This window comes from Apium graveolens, unplaced genomic scaffold, assembly GCF_009905375.1.
Source record: "Apium graveolens cultivar Ventura unplaced genomic scaffold, ASM990537v1 ctg8194, whole genome shotgun sequence".
Taxonomy (NCBI): domain Eukaryota; kingdom Viridiplantae; phylum Streptophyta; class Magnoliopsida; order Apiales; family Apiaceae; genus Apium; species Apium graveolens.
The window spans coordinates 77,310-86,603 of NW_027420968.1; the positions used below are offsets into that span (position 1 = coordinate 77,310).

General features: G+C 39.6%; 1 non-coding gene across 1 annotated transcript; it reads right to left on the bottom strand.

The window, feature by feature from the left end:
• Nucleotides 1–5,389: 5,389 nt before the first annotated feature.
• LOC141704736 (small nucleolar RNA R71) lies at nt 5,390–5,496 on the bottom strand. The gene has a single exon (XR_012568055.1). It is a non-coding gene; the product is annotated as a small nucleolar RNA R71 (small nucleolar RNA).
• Nucleotides 5,497–9,294: the final 3,798 nt, after the last annotated feature.

Below are 9,294 nucleotides of genomic sequence, written 5' to 3' on the forward strand. Positions count from 1 at the left end.
AGCAGTCTTTGCCATCGGATAAAACTTCACCAGAAACTTTTGCGCAAGATCTTGCCACGTAGTGATGGACCTAGCAGGTTCAGAATGTAACCAGTCTTTAGCCTTGTCCCTCAGTGAAAATGGGAAAAGCCTCAACTTGATAGCCTCATCAGTCACGCCATTATACTTAAAAGTGCTGCAGATCTCGACAAAATTCCTTATGTGCATGTTGGGGTCTTCAGTTGCCGCTCCTCCAAAAGAAACAGAATTCTGCACCATCTGAATAGTGCCCGGCTTGATTTCAAAGGTGTTAGCTTGAATAGCCGGATGAAGAATGCTTGACTGGATGTCATCAATTTTTGGCCGAGAAAAATCCATAAGAGCTGGATCAGCTTGAACAATACGATCACCCATATTTCCTGGTTCTTTCCGCTCAGTTCCTGAATCCGAATCTTCAAAATCTAACTTCTCCGGAATATCAAGAACTTCGTCTGTCTCCTCAGCTGTATCTAAAGTCCTCTTGCGAGTACGAGAACGAGTTTGCATAAACGCTTGCTAAAGTACCTGAAACACAACCGGAAATAATAAGTAACTACTACGTCCTAATCACTGAGTCCTAATGACCAATGATGGTAAGTACATAAACTAAACAAATACGCCGAGTCCCCGGCAGCGGCGCCAAAAACTTGTTAGGGCGAAATCACGCACTAATATTCATGCAAGTATACGCGTTCGCAAGTAATATAGAATACTTTCTAGTTCGTTCCCACAAAGACTCAGACTAAATTATTGTCTAATTAAACTCACTCACCAATGTATGATTACTTCTCAATGTTAAGACGCTAACACTTAAGATTGTTGATTAAATATTAACTACAATTAACTACTTAATTAATCACTTACTTAACACTTCAAATTATCAATAATAAAACACTCATGAGATCACAACTTCATTATTACTTCCTTCAATAGCCATTGTTATTACCTTTAGCATGTGACAGTGATGATATTAATAGAATAACACGAAACTGATAAAAGCCAACTTTCATTGTACTAATACCATTCTACCAATCATCCACAATTAAGATAGAAGTTGAATAATCATCAATTATGTTGAGTTCCTATATGTCTACAGAAATTGACAACACAACAATTTAAGTGCAAGTTATTCCTTTTGATTATATAGGGCAAATAAAACTGTTAGAGTTACCCACTAATCATGCACAACGTACATGAACCTATGCTAGCATGGCAAGTTCTAAATCTCGAGATCCACCGTCGCTTCACAAGAGATTAACACCCTATCTTATATGTTCGCGACGCACATAAGACGAATACGCACAACCAATACTAGACATCATACAATCATCACACACTAAAGTATTAAACAATTAACTAAAGAATTCCATAGTAAATCCGTTGCAACCCCATGATCACGATTAGCCCATAATAGCACTTATCGTCATCATGGGTTCATATGAAATCATGATAAACAAACACAAGAAAATAATAACTAAACTAATTATATTAAAACAGAGTACGTCACAAGAGTAAATAAGTTCAAAGCAAGAAAACGAGCATCCAACGTTACAACGAAACAAGAATCACAAGAAAATATGCTTCCTCTTCGTTGCGCTGTGCTAAATCGGTCTTCTTCCTTATCTCCTTTGCTCCTTGCGTAAAAACACGATCTTCTTTAATCCACACTTGTGAAAACATCTCAAATCTACTTATATAATAGTCCCATAAAACTCAGATTACATAGAAGTAGAAACCAAACAGAAGTAGAAGTCCTGAAATAATATATCTTTTTTCCCGACCCTGCGCGGCCGCTCAGCATAGCTGAGCGGGCGCTCAGACCTCTACTGGAAAAAATCTGATTTTGCTCCGTTTCTTCGCCGTAATCTGCCCGTTTCTTTCCTCTCGCAATGGTGAACATATGCCAAGGCTTATTCTTGATGATTCCTCCCCCGAAATGCAACTAATACCCTGAAATGCATAGACACTAGAAAAACGCATCAAATATACAAAATACTTGATTTCAAGACACCAATTTAAGCCATTTTAAGACGTTCTAAGTGGTATAAAATGCCACTTATCACGATGATAGATTTAGGCGAACTTAAATCAATATAAGGCTTGCTCTAGAAAATCTAGAATAGGAATCGTTTCTTGCCTTAACAATAATATTATGAATACAATCATGAGATTCTTGTGTTTATGAAACACGTAATTAAATATGAATTTTCAATATTGAGAGAAAGGATGTTTCTGTCAAAAGCAGATTTCTATCTGTAAGAAAAGGGTATTAAGTGACGCCTCTTGACAATGCTCCCCCCGATCTGGGAATCATCTGATTATCGATTATTGATTTTAAATATTTAATTTAAAAGGAAGAATCTCTTTATAATATAATCCCTCTAAAATTAAATAATATCAAGTAGTAATTGGCCAATGACATAATGGGCTTGTGTCGGTCAAAGCCTTCCAACATGGTAGAAAGTAGTTCTTATTTTTAAATCATTGTCATTTCGTGCTACAGCCGAGGGCTTTGATTTCAAAATAAGAAATATTTGTCTATTACATAGAAATGTGTACATTGAATTAGAATCTAAAGGTCGCTACGTGCTGCAGCCGTGGGCCGTTGGAGACTGATTCAATTATACGAAATGTTGGGTTAGACTTGACTTAGAATATTGAGTCTGTCATGCTACAGCCGTGACTCAATTATTCAAGAGGCCAAATTTTTAATAGGGAATAACATAAGATGTAATTTGCAAGAGTTGTCTGCCTATTGAACATCACATGACGTTTCGTGCTACAGCCGAGGTTGTGTGATGGAATATAGGATCCCTATTCCCTCTAGCATTATGAATGCTTAATTTTTCACTTAGGGGGTTATATAATTTAGATAAACTAGTGGGAGCCATTTATGAATAAAGACCCGATTCATATAGTGTTTTGAAATGAAATTGAATATTTGCTAAGTGTTGTTATGTGTTCATCATTTACAGATTTACTATATACGTTATGTCTTCTACAATATCACTCCGGAGTATACTAGATGCTCATAAGTTGACTGGTCCTAATTTTGTTGACTGGCTTCGAAACTTGAGAATTGTTCTCAGGGTTGAGAAGCTGGAATATGTGCTTGACTCACCTAAGCCTACTGAACCTGCTAGCGATGCACATAATGATGGACATGTTGTGTATCGTAAGTGGATAGATGATGCAAATATTGCTCAATGCATCATGCTAGCTTCCATGAACATTGAGCTATAGAAGCAACATGAGCATATTGATAAGTGGCATTGTATACCACTTAGAACGTCTTATAATAGCTTGAATTAGTGTCTTGAAATCAAGTATTTTATGTATTTGATGCGTTTTTCTAGTGTTTGTGCATTTCAGGGTATTAATTGCATTTCGGGAGATATTTCATCAATAATAAGCCTTGGCATGTGTTTAGCATTGCAAGTGGGAAGATAGGAGCAGATTGCAGCGAAGAAACGGGAGAAAAATAGATCAGTTTCCAGTAGGGAGCTGAGCGCCCGCTTAGCTCTGCTGAGCGACCGCTCAGGAAGCTGAGCACCCGCTCAGGAATGCTGAGCGGCCGCGCAGGGACGGATTTTCAGAATTAATATTTTAGACTCCTATTTCTGTTTGACTTCCAACTTCTGAGTTAGTTGGGCTTTATGGGACTCCTATATAAGTAGATTTCAGAGACATTTCACTAAGGTTGGATCGTAGTATTAATCGAAGAGCGAGGAGATAAGGAAGAAGACCATTTTAGCACACCGCGACGAAGAGGAAGCATATTTTCTTGTGATTCTTTATTTCATTGTAACGTTGGATGCTAGTTTTCTTTACTTTGAACCTATTTACTCTTGTGACGTACTCTGGTTTAATATAAGTAGTTTTAGTTATTATTCTTGTGTGTTATTATCATGTTTTCATATGAACCCATGATGACGATGAGTGCTATCATAGGCTAATCGTGATCATGGGGTCGTAACGGATTTACTATGGAATTCTTTAGTTAGTTGTTTAATACCTTAGTGTGTGATGATTGTATGATATCTAGTATTGGTTGTGCGTATTCGTCTTATGTGTGTCGCGAACATATAAGATAGGGTGTTAATCTCTTGTGAAGCGACGGTGGATCTTGAGATTTAGAACTTGCCATGCTTGCATAGGTTCATGTTAGAGTATGCATGATTAGTGGATAACTCTAACCATTTTATTTTCCCTGTGTAATGAAAAGGAATAACTTGTGCTTAAATCGTTATGTTGTCAATTTCTGTAGATATATAGGGACTCAACATAATTGATGCCTATTTAACTTCTTTCTTAATTGTGGATGCTTGGTAGAATAGTATTAGTATAATGAAAGTTGGCTTTTATCAGTTTCGTGTTATTCGATTAATATCATCACTGTTGCATGCTAAGGGTAATAACAATGACTATTGAAGGAAGTAGTAATGAAGTTGTGATCTCATAAGTGTTTTAATATTGTTAATTCAAGTGTTAATTAAGTGTTTAATTCTAGTAGGTAATTGTAGTTAATAATTAGTTAATCAAATCTAAGTGTTATTGTCTTAACATTGAGAAGTAATCATACATTGGTGAGTGAGTTTAATTGAACATAATTAATCTGAGTCTCTGTGGGAATGAACTAGAAAGTATTCTATATTACTTGCGAACGCGTATACTTGCGTGTGTTATTAGCGCGTGTTTTCGCCCTAACAAGTTTTTGGCGCCACTGTCGGGGACTCGGCGTATTTGTTTAGTTTATGTGCTTACCATCATTGGTCATTAGGACTCAGTGATTAAGACGTGTTACTTATTGTTTCCGGTTGTGTTTCAGGTACTTTAGCGAGCATTTATGCAAACTCGTTCTCGTACTCGCAAGAGGACTTTAAATACGGCTGAGGAGACAGACGAAGTTCTTGATATTCCAGAGAAGATAGATTTTGAAGATTCGGATTCAGGAAGTGAGCAGAAAGAGCCAGTAACCATGGGTGATCATTTAGTTCCGGCAGATCCAGCTCATATGGACTTTTCTCGGCCCAAAATTGATGACATTCAGTCTAGCATCATGCACCCGGCTATTGAAGCCAATAACTTTAAAATCAAGCCGGGCACTATTCAGATGGTGCAGAATTATGTTTCTTTCGGAGGTGCTGCAACTGAAGACCCCAACATGCACATAAGGAATTTTGTCGAGATCTGCAGTACTTTTAAATATAATGGTGTGACTGATGAGGCTATCAAGCTGAGGCTTTTCCCATTCTCTCCGAGGGATAAAGATAAGGACTAGTTACATTCTGAACCAGCTGAGTCTATCACTACTTGGCAAGATCTTGCACAAAAGTTTCTGGTTAAGTTTTATCCAATGGTGAAGACTGCGGCTATGAGGAGTGCTCTTACTCAGTTTACGCAGCAACCTACAGAATCTATGTGCGAAGCTTGGGAGCGCTACAAGGAGATGTTGAGAAAGTGTCCATATCATGGAATGCCTGATTGGATGGTGATCACTGGTTTGTATAATGGTTTGGGGGCCCAATCTCGGCCCATGCTCGATGCAGCAGCTGGAGGCGCCTTGTGGGCCAAAAGCTATACTGAGGCTTATAATCTTATTGAGACTATGGCTGCAAATGAGAATCAAAACCCAACTCAAAGGATGATTCCTGGGAAGGTAGCAGGTATTCTGGAAGTCGATGCAGCTACAGTTATTGCAGCGCAGCTCCAAGCACTGTCTATGAAGGTCGACTCTCTAGCCACCTATGGGGTCAATCAGATAGCTATGGTCTGTGAGCTTTGTGCAGGTTCTCATGCTACGGATCAGTGTTCTCTTGTTAATGAATTTGTTCAGTATGTGAACAATTATCAGCGACCGCAGCAGCCTGTGCCAGCTACTTATCATCCTAACAACAGAAATCATCCAAATTTCAGCTGGAGTAATAATCAGAATGCTATTCAGCAACCATATCAGCAAGGCGTAAGTAAACAGTTCAATCCACCTGGATTCTAGCAACCACAACATTATGCTCAAAGGCAATCATATCCTCAACAAGGAGGTGCAGCTCCACCCTCTAGTGCTGATTTTGAGGAACTCAAGTTGTTGTGCAAAAGTCAGACGGTTTCTATCAAGACCTTGGAAAATCAAATCGGTCAAATAGCCAATGCAGTGCTCAATCGTCAACCTGGCATACTTCCCAGTGATACTGAAGTGCCAGGAAGGAAGGAAGCTAAAGAGCAAGTCAAGGCTATTACCTTAAGGTCTGGAAAAGTTGCTGATGCTGAAAAAGTAAAAGAAGGAGAAGCTGAAGCTGGTGATGAAGAAGCTAAGCAAAAGGAGAAAGCGGTGGAACCAAGGAAGACTACTGTTGAACACACTCTGCCTGAGGGTAATACAGGGGAGAAAAAGCTCTAATCTCCACCACCTTTCCCTAATAGATTGCAACAACAAAAGTTGGATAACCAGTTCGGTAAGTTTCTGGAGGTGTTCAAGAAACTTCACATCAATATACCTTTCGTTGAGGCTCTGGAGCAAATGCCTAGTTATGCGAAATTTATGAAGAGTATTCTTTCAAGGAAGGTGAAACTGGATGACCTTGAGACCGTTGCTCTAATGGAAGAATGCAGTGTTGTGCAGCAATAAAAGTTACCTCCAAAGCTTAAAGATCCAGGTAGCTTCACCATTCCTTGGACCATTGGCAAGTTGTCTTTTGACAAGTGCTTTAGTGATTTGGGAGCAACCATCAATCTGATGCCGTTGTCGATCTTTAAAAAGTTTAAGTTGCCTGATCCAAAGCCCACCTACATGTCTCTACAATTGGCTGATCGTTCTATTACTTACCCACGAGGCATAGTGGAGGATGTGCTAGTAAAGGTGGATAAGCTCTTCTTTCCTGCAAACTTTGTTATTCTGGATTTCGAGGAAGATAAGAAGATTCCCATAATCTTGGGAAGACCTTTCTTGGCTACAGGCTGTACCTTGATAGATGTGCAGAAAGGTGAACTTACTATGAGATCAGGATGTGACATTCAATGTATTCAAGGCAATGAAATTCCCTACAGAAGATGAGGAGTGCTTAAAAGTGGATTTGATTGATTCTGCGGTTTTGTCAGAACTTGATCATATGTTAATGTCTGATGCATTAGAGAAGGCTTTAGTGGGGGATTTTGACAGTGATGATGAGGATGGCAATGAGCAACTACAATATCTAAATGCTTCTCCCTGGAGGCGAAAGCTAGACATACCATTTGAATCTCTTGGTACTTCTGACCTCAAAAATGCTGAAGGAAAGCTCAAACCATCTATTGAGGAAGCACCTATAGTGGAGCTTAAACCATTACCTGAACACTTGAGGTATGTTTTTTTAGGTGATGCATCTACTTTACCTGTTATTATTGCATTTGACCTTTCAGGTAGTGACGAGGACAATCTCTTAAGGATCTTGAGAGAATTCAAATCGGCTATCGGATGGACTATAGCAGACATCAAAGGGATCGGCCCTTCATACTACATGCATAAGATTCTGCTAGAAGAGGGTAGTAAGCCGACTGTTAAGTAACAGCGCAGACTTAATCCTATCATGAAAGAAGTGGTGAAGAAAGAAATTATGAAGTGGCTGGATGCAGGAATCATTTATCCAATTTCTGACAGTTCTTGGGTGAGCCCCGTGCAATGTGTACCTAAGAAAGGAGGTATCATTGTAGTAGCAAATGAGAAGAATGAGCTCATCCCCACTCGAACAGTCACAGGATGGAGAGTATGCATGGACTACAGAAAGCTGAACAAGGCCACGAAGAAGGATCACTTCCCTCTTCCGTTTATTGATCAGATGTTTGACAGGTTGGCCAGTCATGAGGATTATTGTCTTCTGGATGGCTATTCAGGGTATAATCAGATTTGTATTGCACCAGAGGATCAAGAAAAGACTACCTTCACTTGTCCATTTGGCACGTTTGCTTTTCGCAAAGTTTCTTTTGGGTTTGTGGCGCACCGACCACTTTTCAGAGATGTATGATGGCTATATTATCTGACATGATTGGATATAATGTCGAGGTGTTCATGGACGACTTCTCCATCTTTGGACATTCATACGATGAATGTTTGAATAATCTTCGTGCGGTGCTCAAAAGGTGTGTGGAAACTAATTTGGTGCTCAATTGGGAAAAATGTCATTTTATGGTGCATGAAGGCATTATTCTTGGGCATAAGGTCTCTAGCAAGGGTCTTGAGGTGGACAAAGCCAAGGTGGGAGTCATTGAAAATCTTCCACCACCTATTTCTGTGAAAGGAATCCGTAGTTTTCTTGGTCATGCGGGTTTTTATCGGTGTTTCATCAAGGACTTTTCGAAGATATCTAAGTCGTTGTGCAACTTGCTTGAGCAGGATGTACCTTTTAAATTTGATGATGACTGCTTAATGGCATTCGAGACTCTTAAGAAGAGTTTGATAATTCCACCAGTTACTACAGCACCTGATTGGACAGAGCCTTTTGAGATGATGTGTGATGCGAGTGATTATGCGGTGGGCACAGTTCTTGGGTAGCGCAAGAATAATCTCTTTCATGTGGTCTACTATGCTAGCAAGACCTTAAATGGGGCCCAAATGAACTACACCACTACTGAGAAGGAGCTCTTGGCTATAGTCTTTGGTTTCGAAAAATTTCGATCTTATTTGCTTGGGACAAAGGTGACAGTGTTCACTGATCATGCGGCCATTCACTATTTGGTTTCCAAGAAGGATTCGAAGCCGAGACTCATTCGTTGGGTGCTCTTACTACAGGAATTTGAGTTAGAGATCAAGCATCGAAAAGGTACTGAGAATCAAGTAGCTGACCATCTCTCTAGATTGGAGAATCCTGAGTCTACTTCACATGATAAGACATTGATCAACGAATCTTTTCCGGATGAGCAGTTGTTCGCAGTTCAGGAGGAAGAGCCATGGTTCGCAGATATTGTGAATTATCTTGTCAGCAATATAATGCCTCCTAATTTGACCACAGCTCAAAAGAAGAAGTTTCTGCATGAGGTGAAGTGGTATTTGTGGGATGAACCGTATTTGTTTAGACAGGGAGCTGCCAGATCATCAGGAGATGTATCCCATTCTGTGAGACGGAGGGGATATTGCGAGACTGCCACTCCACAGTTTATGGTGGACACTATGGTGGTGAGAAGACGGCAGCTCGTATTCTGCAAGCAGGTTTTTTTTGGCCTACTTTGTTTAAGGATGCTCATCAGTTCATTTTAAGGTGTGATCGTTGCCAAAGAGTGGGAAATCTTACGAGAAAGGATGAGAGG